General features: G+C 45.5%; 1 pseudogene; it reads left to right on the forward strand.

Moving 5' to 3' along the window:
- Positions 1-1,447: 1,447 nt before the first annotated feature.
- On the forward strand, positions 1,448-3,242 carry LOC141220977 (general transcription factor II-I repeat domain-containing protein 2B pseudogene; annotated as a pseudogene).
- Positions 3,243-19,928: the final 16,686 nt, after the last annotated feature.

The following is a 19,928-nucleotide window of genomic DNA, read 5'->3' on the forward strand; positions in this document are numbered from 1 at the left end:
GAGGAAAACCTGTTACAAGGTTTCAGAAAACTTGAGACTGGGGCATAGATTCACCTTCCAGCAGGACAAAGACCCTAAACATCACCACAGGGGTACTACACATCAGAACGAGGTGTGGTATCTCCTCTCCGAGGTAAGGAAGGAGCACCTTTCAGGACCCAACCTCTGCATCCAACACTACACCTCTACCACCTGAGGGGGGCTTACATGCACCAGGGTGCTGCCCCAGCCGGGATAAGAGGAGATGGGGGGGAACCAAAGATAGGGGGAACCTAGTAGTGCAGACCCGGGCAAGGGGCGGCCCGCGGGCAAGGGGCGGCCCGCGGGCAAGGGGCGGCCCGCGGGCAAGGGGCGGCCCGCGGGCAAGGGGCGGCCCGCGGGCAAGGGGCGGCCCGCGGGCAAGGGGCGGCCCGCGGGCAAGGGGCGGCCCGCGGGCAAGGGGCGGCCCGCGGGCAAGGGGCGGCCCGCGGGCAAGGGGCGGCCCGCGGGCAAGGGGCGGCCCGCGGGCAAGGGGCGGCCCGCGGGCAAGGGGCGGCCCGCGGGCAAGGGGCGGCCCGCGGGCAAGGGGCGGCCCGCGGGCAAGGGGCGGCCCGCGGGCAAGGGGCGGCCCGCGGGCAAGGGGCGGCCCGCGGGCAAGGGGCGGCCCGCGGGCCGCATCCGGCCCGCCGGCTGTCAGTGACCGGCCCGCGGAGGCGCGCCGGCAGATCAGCAAGGATGCATGATCTCACCTTGTCTGCCGGGACTCCTCCGGTTCCTTCCTTCTGCCGTGACTTAGGGACACGCCGGGCGCTTGATAGACACGCCGGGCGCTTGATAGACACGCCGGGCGCATCCTCTCTGACGCTAGGGGGCGGGTTTGGGGGCGGGGGCAGCTCGCAACCTCTGAAGCTGGGATCCCTGGATGGACTGAGGCGGTGACTCATCCCGCGCACCGCTGACAGAGCAGCGGCTATGTAAGTCAGTGCGGGGATAGGGGGGCTGTGGTGGGGGCCTTGGTGCTGCTCCAGAGCCTGCAGGGCAGGCGTACTGTATGGTCTCTGGAGCATGTGAGTTGGGCTGTGTTACACTGGTTATGAAAAGGAAGGGGGGAATGTTTCTGTATGTGACCGGCCGCGGGACACAGCTCACCGCGTCTGCCGGGACTCCTCCGGTTCCTGAGGAATGATGAGTACACGTGCTTCCTCCCCTGTCCCCTGCAGCAGCCACTCTGTTCTTCTGACACTCGGGCAGACAATTCTTCCAATGGGAGTCCCGATTCTCTGCCCAAGTGTCAGAAGAACAGAGTGGCTGCTGCAGGGGACAGGGGAGGAAGCACGTGGTATGTGTGTACCACTCCTGTTCTCATGATACATCAGGAACCACAGGAGTCCCAGCAGACGCAGTGAGCTTTATCATCCTTGCACCAGAGTAGACCCTGACATCTGCGGGTCACAGTTAGCCCTTAAATATGTCAGCTAACATTAAAAAAAGGAAGATTGATGCAGAATGCAGAGTTTTTAAAAAGGAATGGACTTCTAAATATTTATTTACTGAAGCCAAAGGTAAAGCTGTATGCTTAGTTTGTGGAGAGCAGATAGCTGTGTTTAAGGATTACAATTTAAGTCGCCATTATGAGACTAAACATGCAGAGAAATACAAGAACTTGACAGAGGCAGAGCAGGCACGGGCATCTGAAGATTTGCTATCAAAACTGCAAAGGCAGCAAGGATTTTTTACAAAGCTCCACACATCCAGGGATGCAGCCGTCAGAACAAGCTTTGTAATATCCCACAAAATTGCAAGAAACAGTAAGCCATTCTGTGAAGGGGAGTTCGTCAAAGAATGTTTGGTGGACTCTGCAGCGATAATTTGTCCTGAGAAAAAAGAAGCATTTTCAAATGTGCCCCTCTCCAGACGAACCGTAACAAGACGGGTAGAAGACATTGCGGGGAATTTGGAGTTTCAGCTGAAAAACAAAGTTGATGATTTTATTTTTTTTTGCATGGCTCTGGACGAGAGCTGTGATATCCGTGATACCGCCCAGTTACTTATCTTTATACGCGGAATAACAAAAAAATTTGAGATGACCGAAGAGCTGTTAGCTTTGCGATCAATGAAAGGTACCACAACAGGGAGTGATTTGTTCACCGAAGTAAATGCATCCATGGACAAACTGGGCCTAAAATGGAACAAATTAGTAAGTGTTATAACCGATGGCTGTCCAAATATGACAGGGAAAAACGTTGGACTTTTGAAGCGGATGCAAGATAAAGTGAATGAAATAAACCCAGAACAGAAATTGATATTTTTGCATTGCATTATTCATCAAGAAGTGCTGTGCAAGTCGGTGCTAAAAATCAGCCATGTTGTTGATGTTGTAACTAAGACAGTTAATTTTATCAGGGCAAGAGGGCTGAATCACAGACAGTTTGTTGCACTGTTGGAGGAGCAAGAAAGTGAACATAGTGACATAGGCTACCACACCGCTGTGAGATGGAAAGGTGCTTAAAAGAGTATGGGACCTGAGAGCTGAGATTCAGGATTTTTGTAAGATGAAAGGCAAAGACATCCCAGAGTTCTCAGATAAGCACTGGATGGCAGATCTGGCCTTTGCCATTGATGTGACTACACTAATGAATGAGCTAAATAGCAAGCTCCAAGGCAAAGGCCTCTTTGCACATGAAATGTTCAGCTTGGTGACAGCTTTCATGAGAAAGTTGAAGTTTCTTTCTAGCCAATTGAAGGACAAAATTCTCACTCACGTGCCAACACTGAAAGAAGTCACACCATCAGCTGATCACCTCGACAAGTATTCATCCATGTTAGCGGCTTTATATGATGAATTTTCCAGAAGATTTGAAGACTTCAAAGGAGTTGAGAGTGAAATGCACACGATTTCCTCTCCCTTTGCATGCTGTGTGGATAATGCACCCAGTGATGTCCACTTAGAACTCATTGATCTGCAGTCTGACAATCTACTGGCAGAGCTTTTTAAATCAGTATCACTGCTGGAGTTTTATTCTTCTCTCAAAGAGGAAAACTTTCCAAACATAAGGAGGCATGCTCAGAGGATGTTGGTTCTCTTTGGATCTACCTACGTATGTGAACAAACATTCTCACTGATGAAGTTCAACAAATCCAGATACAGATCCTCTCTCAGTGATGATCACTTGTGTGCTGTTCTTCGCATATCCACCTCAGATATTGAACCTAACTTCAATGAACTTGTTCAGGCCCAAAACAGGCTAGATTACTCTCATTGAACATTTTCATGTTATTGAAATGTTTAATTTTCTGTTCTTTACGAAGTTAAAGGGATGCCGTTCGTTAAAAAACTAACATGATATCTTGACCTAAAATAGCAAGTTTTTTCCAAACACTGTTAAAGTTAACAATTTTCTAAAGTGAACAATCACAAGCTGGTTGCAGTTCAACATCTTATCATTAAATAATGATGTAATTAGGTCCTCCGTATTTTCATTGTATTTTAAATCTTTGCATTGTTTAACATACTGTTTGTTTATGAAAAGATAGCATATGTATATATACAGTATTGGGTAGAACGGAGTTAATTATATTAGTCCGGCCCTCTAAAACCATCCCAATTTCTCATGCGGCCCCCTGGCAAAATTAATTGCCCACCCCTGTAGTAGTGGGTGAGGGTGGAGGACACACTTAGAGGTGACACCACAAAATTCATATTTAATAAACGGCCATCTTAGGTTCAAGGTCTTTGATTGTGGTCTTCTGTCGGGGTCCAGCAAGAGGCTGTAGCTGGCTGAAGATACACGGTCCTCGCGCTCTGGCCTTGAGGCGAGGAGCGGGCTAGAGTTAACGGCTGTCTCTACCAGGTCAAGGTCCCTACCTAAGAAGGCCTGGAGGGGAGCAGGGGAGCAGAGGAGACAAGCTCCACAGGCAAAAGGATCCCAGGGAGATACCGACGGAGCGGCATACGCCACCTGTACTCTTTATTCTGGCCAAGCCAGAGGGACTCCTGCTGCAAGAGGGGACCGGCCCCCGATATCTGACTCTGTCACTTCAAGTCTGACTAGTGGATCCCACCGGGTAACGGACGGAGCGGAGTCGCCACAGGTACCCTTGTTCTGTGCATAGTCCAGAGTGAGACCCGGCCTTGTAACACGCACCACATACGGACAGGAGAGGACGTAGTGGGAAAGTCTAGGAACACTCTGGTGCAGGGGTCCTGATTCTTGCACCCGAACTACCCGGAGTGTGTCGAACCCCCCTCCCTGGTGGCCACAGCGTGCCGTGAGGAGCGAAGAGAAGCCTTGCAGCTGACGCCTAACAACGTGAGTAAAGCTTGGAAGACTTCATCCGTGCCTCCGGTCCCTTATTTCAGCATGGCACCGCACCACACCACCCACTAAGACTCCCCTCATCCGTCCTTCTCTGCCCTGAGGCCCTGCTCCGCTTGTGGGGAGTAGTACCATCTGCTGTGCCACGACATCCCGCCTCAGAGGACTGAACGCAGCGCTGGTGGAAGATCACCAGAAACCACAGGTGGCGTAGTCATTTAATCCACTCGATTACCACCATCCCTCCTAGCCCCTTATTTTGATGTGACGACCCTGGCCACGGAACGGGTCCAGGCCACGACTGCAAACCCCCAACATCTGACCCGGCTCCGAGTACCCCCATCTCTCAGGGGAGGGCTAGCGAGCGAGTGAACGTCACATCTCCATCCAATCTCACTGAGCGACAGCGAGTACAAGGTACAAAGGGCAAATCTGTCACTTCTAGATGAGTAAAGACATGTGTAGAAAAAGATCCCAAAAGACGGGAAGCCGTAATTTCAGCAAAAGGTAATCCTTCGAAGTATTGACTCAGGCTTAATACAAATACTCATCACAATTTTTTAATTTATATTTTTATATTTAGAAAACCATTTATCATTTCCTTTACACTTCACAAATATTTGCTATTTTGTGTTCGCATATCACAGAAAATTCCCCAAAAAAACATTTAAAGTTTGTGGATGTAACGAGAAATAACGTGGAAAAATTCACGCAGTATGAATACATTTTAAGGCACTTTATATTATTTAAGGCACTGTCATCAACCCACATATTAGGTGACATTTATTGCTCTTTGTATTACCATTGTACCCCCCTATCTATTTTTTTTTTTACTTCTTATAATGTACTACAATAAATTTGCATATTTATACTAATTTACTTGTCCGGTTCTCCTATTTTCTGCCTATGTCTTATGGACAGTTTAAAGGTAACAAAACATGAATAGAGGTATTAATCGAGGGGAAGTCGCAGCCAAGGCTGGCTAGCGATCTATCTCCTCTGTTTATGCATTTTTCGGCCATGTACAGTAATAATTGTTTCTGTGTTTTTCACAGTTTTGGTCGGTATCAATATGGACTTTAGAGCACATGATGGCACGTGGGTCTCCTTATTAGATGACGTTCTTAAAGACAATCAGGAGGTTGGGGCCAGGGTGAACAGGAATGTACAGGATGCTATCAACAAATTTAAGGACCTTCTTAGAAGACGCACCAGGATTTGGTGGAAGCATGCGTTTTTGTTAAAATATATACGAAGGGGATTAATCCCTAGAGGCCTACGGGTCCAAGTGTTCCCCTCATTTCCCATATCGGATGAAAACTTTAAAAATAAATGGGAGGAATTGGCAAATACCTGCTCGATGGGTTTTATAGCCTTGCTTAAAGACATGAATGCCTCCTCTTTCAAAGAAATCGAATTGGAGATTGATGAGCTTCAAACTACACTTAAAAATGGACTCCCTAGTGAAGCATTGAAAAAGTTAAACGACAATATGGATGTGGAACTACAAAAGTGGGCCACGGACATTCAGTCGACCAAGTCAAAAAAATTCCAGAGAGACGTACGCGATAAACAAGACCAACAGGTATATAGATGGAGAAACCAATACCAGAGATCTCGCCCTAGATTTCGCAATACGTCTTATTCTAGGTCGAGGTCGACATCAATACAATCTAATGCTTCACAGGAAGATCCACATTCATCTACTAATTCGAAGGGGGCTGTCCAACCCATTCCCGCAGATACAAACAAGATGAAAACCAGACAAGCAAACAAGCCGAGAGCCCCATATACCCATGTCACAGGGATGTCTTCTCAGCGGGGGCTCCAGGTAATTAATCTGTCCTCTCATAATTTGACCTCAGCGCAACTGGAGGTCTTGGGAAAAGGGTTAACATTCTCACCCACTTATGGTTTCAATTTTTTTACAGCGTTAAAAGACCTCCAGCTCTTCTCTCGTAAACTTATCCTCAAGAAATTACATCACAAGGGCCCGGATATGATTACAGCTCATACGGAAAGTGAGGCTTTGCGGTGTTAGGAGCTACTGGATGAACAAGAGAAATCAAGAACAGGTGGGTTCCCTCAATCGATTTTGCCCAGATCCACAAGGTTCTCTCACTTGTCTCTTAGCCCAGCCGTGGACATTTTTACTAAGTTGGTCACGGAGGATTTGAGAAAACTGTCACCTAGACGACAGTTTGACAATCTTACCCACCCACATCGTGTGGCGATTTCACAGCTACAGTCGTTACACGATGTGGTAATCAAGGCAGAGGACAAGGGGGGCAACATTGTGGTCTGGCCTTGCGATAAATATGAGCGTGAGGTTTTCTGCAAATTGAGGGACCCCCATACTTATGCCAAATTGCCCTCCTGCCCCCTATCCTCCTTTTCGGCTGACCTTGGAGACATTTTAACAAGGGCTTTTGAGGAAGGTATTATTACAAAGAAGGTGCTGGATGGCTTATCGGTTGATTTTCCCAGGACCCCCACGTTCTATTTGCTGCCTAAGGTCCACGAGGATGCCGTCAACCCGCCGGGACGTCCGATTGTGTCTGGGATTGGCGGCCTTTGTGAGCCTATTTGTAAATTCATTGATCATTATCTAAAACCTTTGGTTGAGACATTACCATCCTATGTAAAGGACACGACCGATGTCCTGAATCGGGTTGACGGTATCCTCGTGGAGGAAGGCACCTTGCTTGTGACAGCCGATGTAGAGAGTCTCTACACCAGCATTGAACACGCTGATGGTATAAATGCAGCCCGCCTCTTCCTGGCGGCTTCCAACCTGGACGGCCCTGTGTGCGAATTTATTCTGGAGCTGCGGGAGTTTGCCCTCACTCACAATTTTTTTGTTTTTAAAGACAGTTTTTTTCTACAGACGCGTGGCACGGCCATGGAGGCGGCATGTGCGCCCTCGTACGCTAACCTCTTCCTTGGGCAGTGGGAGAGGGAGATTTTTGGCGATGGGAGATTTTTGGCGATGGGAGATTTTTGGCGATGGGAGATTTTTGGCGATGGGAGATTTTTGGCGATGGGAGATTTTTGGCGATGGGGGCACGCGGATTGCACACCATGTGCTGTGCTGGATACGCTATATAGATATTTTATTTTTGTGGCAGAGCTCAAGCCAGCAGCTCCAGTCATTCATGGACGAGCTCGGCGTGAATCAGTACAATATTAAATTGACATATTTTTGACACTATAAAGGTGGACTTCCTAGACATCTCACTGCACGTGGACTCTCAAGGACGCATGCAGACAGATGTGTATAGGAAGCCAACCGCGGTTAATTCTCTGATTCACGCCGGTTCCGCCCATAGTCCCGCTACGATTAGGGCCGTCCCGGTTGGACAATTCCTAAGGATGAGGCGGATTTGCTCATCTGACGAGGATTTTGAGCGTCAGGCCAAGGATCTGAGGCATAGATTTGAGGAGCATGGCCATAGCCGCAGATGTATTAAATATGGATATGAGAGAGCAAGGAGAACATCACGCAACGCCCTACTCCACCCTCTCAAAAAGAGGGATACTGAGATGGATAAAGTAAGATTCATCTCTGTTTATAATCATGAGTGGTCAAACATGCGTCAGATCCTGGTCAAACATGCGTCAGATCCTGGTCAAACATGCGTCAGATCCTGGTCAAACATGCGTCAGATCCTGGCCAAACACTGGGACATTTTGATGACGGAGTCCTCCCTGAGAACCTATCTAGGTGATTACCCCTTAATGACCCCCAGGAGATCTATAAATTTAGGTGATCTCCTGGTTAGGAGTCATTATATTCCTGAAAAGCGCAATCCTTGTGGCTCAAGGGGTACCACATTGGGCTGCTATAAATGTGGTCATTGCCTGGCTTGTCCCAATGTCTTCCGCTGTACTTCATTTTTTTTCTGCTGGCGGCCGAAGGACCTTCGACATAAGACACATTTCTTGTAGCACTTCAAATGTTATTTATTATGCTACATGTGATTGCTCTTTGATCTATGTGGGTCTGACGTCGAGGTGGGTTTGACGTCGAGGTGGGTCTGACGTCGAGGTGGGTCTGACGTCGAGGTAGGCGACGTCGAGGTAGTGGTGAATTGGGGGATTGAGGTGGTGAATTGGGGGATTGAGGTGGTGAATTGGGGGATACGGGGTGGCAACATTAGGAAGGCCCTTGCACAACGGGAAGGCCCTTGCACAACGGGAAGGCCCTTGCACAACGGGAAGGCCCTTGCACAACGGGAAGGCCCTTGCACAACGGGAAGCCCAATGGATTGTGCGACTTAACACAGTCGCGCCTTTTGGTCTTAACGAGTCCTTGAGCTTTTCTTCATTTTGGTAAATTGTTGTTGGCATCGTCTGTTTTATTCCCTGTCCACTTAATGGTGGTCAGGAATCAGTTTTATTTGTTTTTAATATATTTTGTTCATGTGGTGTTTTTTTTTGATTTTGTTCTTTTTTATCTTCATTCTTATTCTCCACAGTTTAACCCCCCGTATGACTTCGCTATCTCTCGCTCATCAATAATATGATTAATGGAAGCTCCATCAACCACTGATACATTGTGTTATTTATTTATATACATGATGCTATGATTCTTTAATTTAATTGATATGTATGTGTGAACTATACGGGATTTGTTCCTTTACCTGTTGCGTCCTTTTTACTCATTTTGCATCAACTGGTGATATTTCTAATGGATGTGTGGTTCGCATGCGTCTCACGATGATCATCCCCTCGCGCCCCCATCGGTCTCCAAGTTGCTCTGCGCTTGTTTACCACTCGCGCACGAGCAGCCCGACAGCTGGGGAGCACGCCGGGGGCTTGGTCGCGGCGAAGGGCATTGCGATCATGTGATGCCGGTGACGCACTTCCGGTTGCTGCAGCCACGCTTCCGGTGCTCCTGTGCACACATGTACAATCGTACAGGGTATATAATAAGATGGGCCTTACTCTGGGCCTTACTCCTTATTTGACCACCTACCTACCGCCCTTGAAAAAGTGGTCTGCTGCATTACGAAAAGAGCGTCGGTCGCTGTTTTATTTTCATCATTCCACCCCACCTTTGGTAAGCAACATGTACTATGGGCATTGATGTTTCAGGGTATTTTCAAGTCCATCAAACTTTGACTCAGTCTCTGTATCCATTCATTTGTCATATTATGGACTCAATAATTATTACATATTTTTTTCTCCCTACTGCCACGGAACCTGTGGAACCACTGGGCTCCTACAAATAAATTGATTATAAAAATAAATTAATGAATTATCCATGGACAGTTCAGGTGTTTTTGGCCACAGGGCAACTTGCAATATAGTACTTATGAATATTATCTTGAGCTGAGAGGCCATGACATTTATCCCCTGTTATCAACCCACATATTAGGTGACATTTATTGCTCTTTGTATTACCATTGTACCCCCCCCCCTATCTATTGTCTTTTTACTTCTTATAATGTACTACAATAAATTTGCATATTTATACTAATTTACTTGTCCGGTTCTCCTATTTTTTGCCTATGTCTTATGGACAGTTTAAAGGTAACAAAACATGAATAGAGGTATTAATTGAGGGGAAGTCGCAGCCCAAGGCTGGCTAGCGATCTATCTCCTCTGTTTATGCATTTTTCAGCCATGTACAGTTGTTTAACTTTATATTACATAGTAGACTTATGTCCTCAGCTTTAATATAGACTTGTCTACCAAAATCTCCTTGACATCAAAATTCATAACAATCTTCTAAGATTCTAATATGCTGCACATTTAATATTATATTAATATAGGAGGGAGAAAACAGCAAATGACAAGTGGCAAACCAAGACTCAGCAAGAAGGCATTTAAGAATCTTTTTAGGTGTCTTTGTTTTGGAAACCCGAGTCTTGCAATGTCTAATCCGAATAGTACCCTTGCCATGCCTAAATTTGATGCCTTACAAGTTATTGTGAAGGCTGTTGATGAGGCAAAAGCCAGAGGGGCAATTCCAGGTTTTGGAACACCTGGAATGATAGCTGAAAATCCTCCAAAGCCCAGAAGAGTATTGAACACTATTTATGGACCAGCCCTTTCCATTGACAACCAAAAGGTGCATCAACAATACTGTGATCACTTTGAGAACCAGAAGACAGGCCTTACGGAGAATTTGAGGATTTTTAGGACTGCCACCCACATTTAAGGGGCATTGGTTGGAGACGCGATCCCTAGAAAGTCTCTTATAATGCCATGGGAGTATCTGACAAACACTAGGATATGTTACGATCAGATATGGTTGACCCATATTCTTTTAAAAGGGGGAAATAATAGCAAGTCAGTTTTGAGCTCAGATTGTCTTGCTTCTGATTGGTACAAGGAAAAGGGTCATGCAGAGAAGGTTCATGAGCTGCTTGGCAAGAATATATGGTGGGTTGACAGTAATAACCAGAATATTACATCAAGTCAGAAGGGTGAGGTTCGGGCAATCCATGCAATACTGGTGTCGGCAATTGGCCAGTACTTTAAATTTGACAATAAATTTGTAGGTGAATTGGTACCGCACCTAATAAGCAACGGCCAAAAGAATCTGCTTAAACCTACTGAGTTATCTGAATTCTTTAGTTCAACCCCTTCAGTTTTTCAGGACTTTGAGGATGCCCCATACTGGCAGACTATTTTGGCAACACTATCTACCTCTGTGGTTGCACACGTCAAGGCTTATGATCCTAGGAGCCCTGTACTGAGAAGCTCTGTGCCACTTAGAGTGACCCAACCATCAGTCTATCCAGTTCTTAATAAACCAGATAAATTATCAACACCTCAACCTCAAGCACTAATCCCATCTACAATTCCAAGCAGTAAACAACACACTTTAAGAGAAGAGACTTCCAGTCCTGAATCGTTTACCATTGTCACTGAGTGTGAGAACTCACCACAGACTCCATCCCTTGAACCTCATGGCCAAATGATAGAAGAGATGCAAAGAACGATCCAAGCTCTAAAGGAAAACTTGAAATGGGTTACCGAGAAAATGGAACTAATTAATGATCGTGTGATGTTATCAGCGAGCGCCCATGTAGCAGCTGAAGAGTCTATCTCGAAACTTCAAAGCTCTTTTCTTTGTCTGGACAATAGTATTGGTACCATTCGGAAAAAGCTAAAAACTCTAGAAAGATTATCAACACCTATTCCAGTCGTGCCTCCGCTCTCTCAACTTGATATTAAACAACAGCTTTGGAAGCAGACTGAATGCTACATTAGCATGCTCCCAGCGGAGCATAGAGAAACATTTAATATTCTACATAAAAGTTATTAAAACATTTTAAACATCAGATTACTCGTGGGCTGGTAGAGTAGTCACCTACAAAATGCTTACACTACCAAAACTCATATTTTTAAGGGGTAACATTTCTCCTTGTGGAGAGCGACATGTTAATCATGTCATGGTGAGGAGACTTTTAAAGCCACAATTCTCCTCTGGGAAATATGCAAATTGTCTCTTCAGAGAGGAAGCAGACCAGAACTCTAGTGCCACCTACAGGAAGTAGAAATCCTAAAAGTCAATAGTGACCCTTTAACGAGCCTTATCACATGACTTAGGATAAAAGCCAGAACCAGAAACAGAAACTCAATTTGCAGACTGTGTTTCGGGGTACTGCCACTAGTCAGTGAAAAGTGTGAGTTCCGGTTTGGCTGGGTGAGAGGCGTCAAACCGTATCTAAGGGGCAAGTATATTTTTAAGAACCGCTCAGTTCGAATAACGAAACACTGACTCCACAATTTACAACAGCAACTTATGAACTTTATTTGGCACCTTTCCAAAATTGTGGGTTAACAACTTTGTTTCAAGCAAGTGATGTTTGTTCAAACTCACATGAGCCAAGTAACAGGTGTGGGCAATATAAAAATCACACCTGAAACCAGATAAAAAAGGGGAGAAGTTGACTCAATCTTTGCATTGTGTGTCTGTGCGTGCCACACTGAACATGGAGAACATTAAGAGAAGAGAACTGTCTGAGGACTTGAGAACCAAAATTGTTGCACAGCTTACAAGTCCATCACCAAAGATCTTTATTTTCCCTTGTCCACAGTGCGCAGCATAATCAAGAAGTTTACAATCCATGGCACTGTAGCAAAATCTACCTGGACGTGGACAACAGAGAAAATTGATGAAAGCTTGCAACGCAGGATAATTTTGATGGTGGATAGGCAGTCCCAATCAAGTTGTAAAGAAGATCAGCTGTCCTGCAGGCTCAGGGTGCATCAGTTTCAACACAAACTATCCATTGACATTTGAATGAAATGAATGCTATGTCAGGAGACCCAGGAGGACCCCACTGCTGACAGACATAACAAAGATTGACTGAAGATTGCCAAAATGTACACGACTCAGACAAAACCTTCTGGGAAAGCAACTGGTGGACAAATGAGACCAAGATAGAGCTTTTTGGTAAAGCACATCATTCTACTTTTTATCAAGAAACTAAATGAGGTCTACAAAGAAAAGAACACATTTGAAGATTACCAAAGGATATTAGGTTTCAATGTATTGCCCAGTGTCAGAAAAGCTGGGATGGCGTCCTAGGTCATGGTTTATCAGTAGGACAATGACCCAAAACATACAGTACCTTAAGAAGCAATGGATGGAAATATAGCGCTGAACAGTTCTGGAGTGGTAGCAATGAGGTCAGATCTAAATCCCACTGAACACCTGTGGAGACATCTTAAAATTTCAGTTAGGATTAGACACCCTTTAAGTATGAGAGACCTGGAGCAGTTTACAAAAAGAAGAGGGGTCGATAATAGGGGAGAGGTGCAAGAAGCTTGTTGATGGTTATAAAAAGTGACTGACTGCAGTTATTGATTCCAAATGGTGTGCAAGTAAATATTAAGTTGAAGGCACGTTTTTGGGAGTTTTGTGTGAAAATATGTTTAATTTGCCTTTATTTTGTTTTTTGTTTTTAAAAAAAAATCATTAGAATTTTTATAGTACAAAAAAAACAATAAATAATCCAGCATTAACATAATAATCAAATGCCCGTACGCAGACTGGGCAAATCCTTGCATCATTTATCTAATTTCCTGATAATATAACACAATAATAAAATTTAAACTTAAACAAAATATAACATACAAAACTAGTATTCCTAGCATTAACTTGGGCATTACGTCCCGCCTCGCTAGGTAACCTTCCTCTGGGCTTCACTTCTGCCCGACAATGTGCGTAAAACCATTAATTAAACCCCTATTATAAGTTCTTTTCATTTTCTTTTCTTTATCCATTCTTTTCCCCCTCCTCCTCCACTCTCTCAACCCCACAGGGAATAGTTACTGTTAAAAGGATACAAGAAACCAGAGAGGAAAGAGGTCAGAAGTTCTGGAATTCAAACGACATTCCACATTAGCATCTCTGTGTGAGGAGAACAATTCCTATCTAGCATTTTTTGCCGTATTTTTGTTAGGTTTCTGTACATCCTTGCCTATCCGCTTCTCCAAATTCCATGAGGTTCGCAAGGCGTACGATTCGTCTTCGGCTTAAGGGGCCTGAATGGGGCTGTCCCTTGGGCATAGAAGCTTGTTAACAAAAATCTCCGCTTTGCCAGGTGAGATACACGCTTTGCCAGGTGAGATACACACTCGAAATGAACCATCAGCAGACGTACTCGAAATGAACCATCAGCAGACGTACTCGAAATGAACCATCAGCAGACGTAAAGTAGCGGGGTACCGTATTTGAAAGCGGATCTTCTTTTTATGAAGTTTGGTGGAGATAGAGCTGAAGGTCTTACGTTTTCTAGTGACCTCGATTAAATAGTCCTCAAACAGGATTATATGACCTTGAATAATCAGCAGGTTGTTCAGCTGTTTATAAGCCCGGATTTTATCCGATTATTCATTAATTTCATGATGACTTGTTGAGGTCTGGAAATATCTCTGTGGATGTAGAAGCAGGAGGACCAATTCTATGGACTCTCTCCACCCTCCTACCTTCTGGTAGTTTCAGGGGTCTTGGTACATCATTTTCACAAAGATTTCAGGGCATTTTATAGATATGACTCTGGAAGCCCCACTAAACGTAGATTGGTTCTGCGGGATTGGTTCTTAAGATCATCGATGCGGTTCTTAAGATCATCGATGCGGATCTTAAGATCATCGATGCGGTTCTTAAGATCATCGATGCGGTTCTTAAGATGCGGTCTCTCGATCAAATTTTCCAGGGTTAAAGCTGACATTTTGACATGGTCATTCTTTAGATCATCCTCAATGGACGATATTCGTGTTTCTAGCTCTGTCAGCTGCTCGGCTTGCTCATCCTATCTTGAAAATCCTTTAGGGCATTGTTAAGTGTGGACTGAATTATGGTTTTAATTTCAGGTAGCAGTTTAGCTGTAACCTCAGCCGCTAGGTCAGCCGGGTCGATCTGCATCTCCCCTCTCCCTGAAGTAAATGTATGAGGTGGTTTAAGTATAAGGTCCGTTTCCACATTGTCCTCAATTTGGGAGAATTGCTCAGTCAGATCAGGAGGGGGAGCCATCTTAGGGTTGACAGAGCCGTCAACCAGACAAGAAGAGATAGTCTGTTTTTGCCCGCTACGTAAGAGGTAAGGGTCCATATAAGCAGATATTATTTATGTGTCACCTGTAATTCATTGACAGCTACAAGGATAGAGGGGATGCAGAGATCAAAGATCAGGTTGTAGAATGGAATGAACAAGGGGAGAACATTTGAAGGTAATCTTAAATCACATGGTCGGCGCTTAAACCGGAAGACATCACTGTTGTATATTCACCCACTCCCCATCTCCAGCTGCTTAACCTTCTCCCTCCTCTCCTGGAACCACTGATTTTGCCCTAGCAGGAGCTGGCTCCTCTTCTCCTCAGCAAGGTCAGAGCTCCCAGCGAGCAGACACACAATCCAACAAGACAGCACCCCCACCGCAGCATGGAGCAACAGAAACGTAGATTAGGACAAGACCCAAAGATGGCGCTGGCTGGCAGGAGGAGCCTCGAGGACCTGGACCGCAGCCACGATTCTGCGCTAGTTTAGTCTATTTTTTCCCACAGGATGTCGGAGGGGAAGATGCGCGGGGGGGAATCAGCAGCTCATCCGCGCTGCAGTCCGGAGGGATCTCCCACATTGCGATCTTCGCCGCTCGGGTCAGAAAGCCATTGTGGGGCGACGTCTTGCGAGGAAGGAGGCGGGGCGACGTCTTGCGAGGAAGGAGGCGGGGCGAGGAAGGAGGCGGGGCGAGGAAGGAGGCGGGGCGAGGAAGGAGGCGGAGCGAGGAAGGGGGCGAGGAAGGAGGCGGGGCGAGGAAGGAGGCGGGGCGAGGAAGGAGGCGGGGCGAGGAAGGAGGCGGGGCGAGGAAGGAGGCGGGGCGAGGAAGGAGGCGGGGCGAGGAAGGAGGCGGGGCGAGGAAGGAGGCGGGGCGAGGAAGGAGGCGGGGCGAGGAAGGAGGCGGGGCGACGTCTTGTGGGGGAATCCTGCGAGGGGGATCCCAGACACCAGGGAGCAGCAAGAGAGGTGGTCGGCCGCACATGTTGGCAACGCGGGGCAGCAGAGATGTCCAGGGGCTTCCTACCTCAGGTACTGTAGCTGTGGTTGCCGCGGATTCCCCACAGTCGTCCTCCCCAGGGGTATAAAGCGGGAAGATGGCGCACCGCCGCAGCCTCCGACTCCCGCGCACTTAGTTCCACACTGCTTAGTATAGCCAGGAGCAAGTATTTTTCCACGCATATCAGTTCCAAACGGTATATAAAGGCTCCTGTTGAGTTTTGGGAGATAATAATATCCAAAACAGTACTTATCTCCATAAAATCCCTGTTGGAACAGCTTTCCTTTACTTTTTATGTTGTTCCAATACACACAAAGGAAATAAATATCTACATAACAAAACGTGTAATTACAATAATTTTCTGGGAGAAATACTTCATTTTCTGGAACTATTTCAAGCGCGCCAACACTTTCAGCCATGACTATTCTTTTTAGGGATGGGTATTTCCCACTTATCAATCCATCAACTGGCTTGTTTAATTAAATTCACAAAAAGATGGATCTTTACAGATCTCTTTCTAGATTAAATCCAAAATACAAATGTGTTTCATCCATATAACGCTCCACTTTTAATTAAACCAGCTTAACATTCTAGGAATATTTTAACTTCCAGAACATCTCATATGCCAAAATCCTTTATTGTACAAATTCCCCTGAAGGTTTTAGAACATAAGCAATTTCTCAATGCTATATGGCAACTTTACAATATCGACTCATCATAAAGGATGATGGTACACTACACACCGACTTAATAGTCTAAACCCACCGACAAACGGCCTCCTGCATTATTCTAGCTGCCATCCCAAAGCCACTAAAAACTCCCTACAATGTTCACAATTTAAAAGAATCAGCAGAATAGTCTCAGATGGCACCTTGAGACTAGCGAGGATTACAGAAAGGTCTAACAAAATCCTGACAAGAGGTTATCCCTCACACTTACTAGAGGGCAACAAGAGAAATCTCAACACTCAATGGTCATCTACATGCAACTCCAACAGGGAACATTTGTTCACGCAGCCTGCACACAGCCACATCTAGCTCCACAACCTCTATCTCAATGCATTTGACTACACAATATCCTTTGATAATTCTGCTGGCTTGTTAGTAGTTCTAATATGATTTATGCCCATTATGTCCTTGACAAAGACCGTTGTTGATTGAAACAGTGGACCTTTTCTTGCCGGATCAAAATAACTCACTTATTGCATCTACATCTTTATTATCATTTCGATGCCTAGGTTTTTTGCCTACCAACAATACAGCATACTATATGCAAACATTGGCCCTTACTAGGCGAAGCAGAGCCACACATTAGGGAATTCCAAACACAACCATTTGCGCCTCAAAAGACCATGTAACTGTAGGGGGTTGGCTTCTGAACAGCCTACCAACTGAATAACAGTCACTTTAAGAGACAATACTCCCCTCTGATTTGTGTGTAAGAGACAGGCAAGACATTAAGTCTTTCCTAACAAGAGAAAAGATAGTACCCGTTTACCACAGAATCGATCTCCAGGACCGTGTCAGAAGGAGAAAGGCGCATTGCTTATCCAGGGTAATTCTGTAATCTGATGGAGGAAAACTACTCTGTGGTACCAGTAATCCTTAAACAGTGAAAGTGGGAAGGAAACTTGCCCGTTTCTGGAAGAGGACGGATCTATTAGCCTGAAGGAAGAGCTCAACTCAACAAAGTCTGCTTCATCGAACCAGGACCAAATAGCAGTTATAAGATCATCTTCTAAGACTACAGAGCTGTGAGTGACACCGGTGTCAAACTGTTTCAGGGTGTAGAGCAGGTTTCTCTAGTTAGGGGCTGTAGCAGTACGGCCTGATTATCAGAAGCCAGATAGGAAATTAGCAGAGAGTAGCGGATAGAGATTGTTTTTACTGTTTGTACAGTAATTTGCATTGCTATAGATGGAGCACGGCTTGTGTGACGATCTCCAGCTAAGTCTTCTTGTAACCACTATTGTATTTTTCATTACTGTAGTCTTATTTTCCGGCATATAATCCTCAGTCTCTCAATAAAGCCGGTGTTTTGTTTCTGTCTCATCTATTGTACCGTATTTGAGATCGGCCTTGCAGTGTTCTTTGGACGCCGCTACATAACCTCCACTTTGTGAAATCGGACATTGCCAACCTACACAACAATTCTTAGGCACTAGCAGGAAAGGAACATTACTTTGCTTACATTGCTTCAGCTATTCTAATGCAATCAGGCCGCATCATCTTCTACATCCACATATGGCTATAGCCTGTCGGATCAATGGATTTTACACTAGCAAGGGATTATGACCTATGGTCATAACTCTAGTGAATGAAAGTCTTTTTTCTGTTGATATGATACTATCTTTGATATGATGATCTGCTACGTTATTTCTATGTATTTTTTTACTTCCTTCTAGACACGTTGAAATGTACCACTACTGGATTGGTAAGTACACCGGTATCCACTGACACTTCTGACTACATTTTATTCTTTTCTGTTCCTGACATTTATCCTCCTTCCCAAGATCAGCCTCATTCTGCTCTTTATTCCCAACATGAATACTTCAGCTTTTCATCTACACTCTTCACTCGTCTTTCCCATTTATCTTTTTCCCTCTATCTTTTATACCATCCTTCTCTACCCATCCCATACCCCTTTATCTCCTGTCCCTTCATCTATTCCCACAGGCTCCTACATGCTTTCCTGTTGATGCGTCGCTCGCGAATCTCTTCAGACACAACCCTTCTAACGTGGTGTGTTATTGGCATGGGCTCACTTATACACGTCCCCGGCTGACGCAACGCTCGGGTCATTCGCTGGGACTCTCTCCTCTATCATGCTTCTATAACTACCTTCACCAGCACTGGCCACGCTCCATAACATAACACGTGCAGTCACACTCCATAACACGAGCAGACACTGCCGCTCGCCACTCTTATTTCAATAGATCCCTCTTCAGCTCCTCAGCCAACCCATCAATGTTACAGCGACAGCTGCAGTAACTACTATCAGGATGCTATTAGCATCATACCTCAACTCAGCTGCCCTCATTCTTCCATATGCCTCATCTCACCCAGTACCGGTGTACACCTGCACTAAGATTTGATGTTTTTTGCTAATGGTATGATTATCCTTTCTTTCTGTTCATTTAATTGCTCCATGCCTCCAATATAAGAGCAACTGTAATCCATAGGGTCCCCATATATAAATGTAAACCTTCTATCTTGTGGCCAGTGCAGTTGGTGATGCAGAAAGAAGGGACAACGTGGCATCTGGCTGAGGAACCATTTATATTGGGAATGGTTGTGAGCTTGATGACATTGAGAAGCCTCTGATTGGGTTGGAGATCTTGATCCCTAAATTATTCTAAAAGACAGCCGTGGCAGTCTAACTGCACAGAGAGAAAGAAAGACACTAAATCAGGAAGGTTGAAGAAATACATGAAGGAAAACAAGGGCAGCAACATGGAAAAGAAAGCAGATAACAGCAGACAGAGCGACACCCCATCTGTTATCAGTAAGGAAAAGCCTGATCCATTATACAAAACATCAAGGAAATCTTTATACTGCACAATTTATCAGGAATAAGTCAGTGAGAGGAGTCACCGGAGAGCGCGGAGGACCAGCGATTACTGAACATGTGACAGAGGAGTCACCGGAGGGCGCGGAGGACCAGCGATTACTAAACATGTGACAGAGGAGTCACCGGAGGGCGCGGAGGACCAGCGATTACTAAACATGTGACAGAGGAGTCACCGGAGAGCGCGGAGGACCAGCGATTACTAAACATGTGACAGAGGAGTCACCGGAGAGCGCGGAGGACCAGCGATTACTAAACATGTGACAGAGGAGTCACCGGAGAGCGCGGAGGACCAGCGATTACTAAACATGTGACAGAGGAGTCACCGGAGAGCGCGGAGGACCAGCGATTACTAAACATGTGACATATCTGCACTGAGCACAGTGACCTGACTAGGACTAAAACTGAGGAAACTACCTCCATCTTTATTGATATTTTCATAGGCCAAAGTCTGCAACTGTCATCATCTTGGAGACATTAATCTGAGAGATTATTAAGAGATCTTATAAAAAAATTAACAAAAGGAATACTATATGTATACATCGGGT

Source organism: Phyllobates terribilis, unplaced genomic scaffold, assembly GCF_046119375.1.
Source record: "Phyllobates terribilis strain yellow unplaced genomic scaffold, ASM4611937v1 Scaffold_305__1_contigs__length_2280687, whole genome shotgun sequence".
Lineage (NCBI taxonomy): Eukaryota > Metazoa > Chordata > Amphibia > Anura > Dendrobatidae > Phyllobates > Phyllobates terribilis.